Source organism: Apis dorsata, unplaced genomic scaffold (genome assembly GCF_000469605.1).
Source record: "Apis dorsata unplaced genomic scaffold, Apis dorsata 1.3 scaffold_161, whole genome shotgun sequence".
NCBI classification, from domain to species: domain Eukaryota; kingdom Metazoa; phylum Arthropoda; class Insecta; order Hymenoptera; family Apidae; genus Apis; species Apis dorsata.
This window is the reverse complement of record NW_006263450.1, coordinates 246,212-247,891: the sequence shown is the minus strand read 5'-3', so window position 1 is coordinate 247,891 and position 1,680 is coordinate 246,212. Positions and strand designations below refer to the sequence as shown.

Here is a 1,680-nt window from a genome sequence, read left to right as displayed (position 1 = left end):
TAAAAAAAAAAAAAAAAAAAAGAAAGAAAGAAAGATACACGTATATTTAATAAACGCTTGGATTAAAGTGTTGAATCATCCTAATGATGATCCTAAACGTGTTAAACGATTGAAATATTGTATAATGATCTAATGTAAGGATAATAGGCAAAAAGGATATGGCATGATACACATCTTATAGTTTAATAATGATGAAGAAATATGTCTGTATAGGTTGTCAAATCCTTCTCGATTGGATCGCGTGAACAAAGAAGAGAAAAAGAGGAGATAAGGTAAAGAATCTTTTTCTTTCGCCTAAAGGATCGGAACTTCTTAGGGGCTGTTCCTAGTACCTGATTATCCTATCCTTGCGGCACGAAAACTCTCTTTTCTTTCCATTGACGAAACAAAAACAAAAACAAAAAAAAAAAAACAGCAACAACAAGAAAAACCATCCTCGTGATAATCGAGTTCTCTGTTCTCTCGCGTCTCGCAAGCGCCAGCGAATTCCTCTGTCCAGTGTTCACACTCGGTATAGAGAAAGAAAAAAAATATCGTAAAACGGTGTTCTTTTTATTGTTGCATACCTTGACTGCCTAGTACTTAAGTATACATAATACATGCATATATATATATATACATATAGGTATATATGTATATACATATATATGTATGTATACATATTAACACATCTGATAGATAAAGAAAACTCGAGATTAGAGATCGCAAAAAAAAAAAAAAAAAAAAATGAGTTTTCTTCGCATGAAATTTTCTTATAAATATTGAATATAGAGAGAGACTGCTCTTCGTAATTTTTCTTCTTTCTTGACACGTTAATATGCATACACATGAACACGATGCTTGTCAAGGTGCAACGAAAGGTGCTGACGAATGCTTGTTTGCGAAATTTTTGTACGTTGAAAACGTGGAAAACGAAACTTTTCAACTCGTTCGTTCTCCTCGACCCGGTGCGAATTTCCAAATCTCGCACAAACACGAACCGAACGAATAGAGGAAGAGATATAATCGTCGCGACGGCGGAAGTACGAACAAGAATTCAAGAAAAGGGAAAAAGACAACCAAAAAAAAAAAAAATAAATAAATAAATAAATAAATAAAGTAAAATAAAACGAGTGAGAGGAAACGAGGTGAAAGTGATGAAAAAAGCCGAGAGAAAACTTTGAAACACGCCACTCTTGACTTTTTATTCAGTATTGTAATATCGATATGATAAGCTTCTGGCAATCGTCTCATTGTGATCGGTGAAAATCTTATTTTAAATGCTATATCGTGTTTGACACTTTATTACTATTATTACGATTATTATTATTATTGTTGTTGTAATCAACGAACGGAAGGATTCATCGTTCGACTTTTTATCGGTAGGAATTGCGATCCTCGGGGCCCAGAATCAAAAAGAAAAAAAGAAAGTCGGCTTTTTATTGTAATACGAAGCAAAAAAGAAAAAAAAAGAAAAAAAAGACAAAAACAAAGAATAATAAATAAAGAAGAACAAAGAGGAAGAATATTAAAAAAAAAATAATAATAAATAAATAAATAAAACGAAGCGAAAACCAAACAAATAACAAAAAAAAAAAAATGGAACAAAAGAGAAGCCATAGAGAAAAAAAAAAGCGTCACGTGAGCACGCAAAGACCGCTTAGGAAGATATCGATCAAATAGATGCGAATAATTTCTATT

At 32.0% G+C, this 1,680-nt stretch overlaps 1 long non-coding RNA gene across 1 annotated transcript; it reads left to right on the top strand.

Moving 5' to 3' along the window:
- The first annotated feature begins 10 nt into the window (after positions 1–10).
- LOC116185318 lies at positions 11–1,409 on the top strand. Its single transcript, XR_004150142.1, has 2 exons — positions 11–625; positions 772–1,409. It is a non-coding gene; the product is annotated as an uncharacterized LOC116185318 (long non-coding RNA).
- The last annotated feature ends 271 nt before the right edge of the window (positions 1,410–1,680 follow it).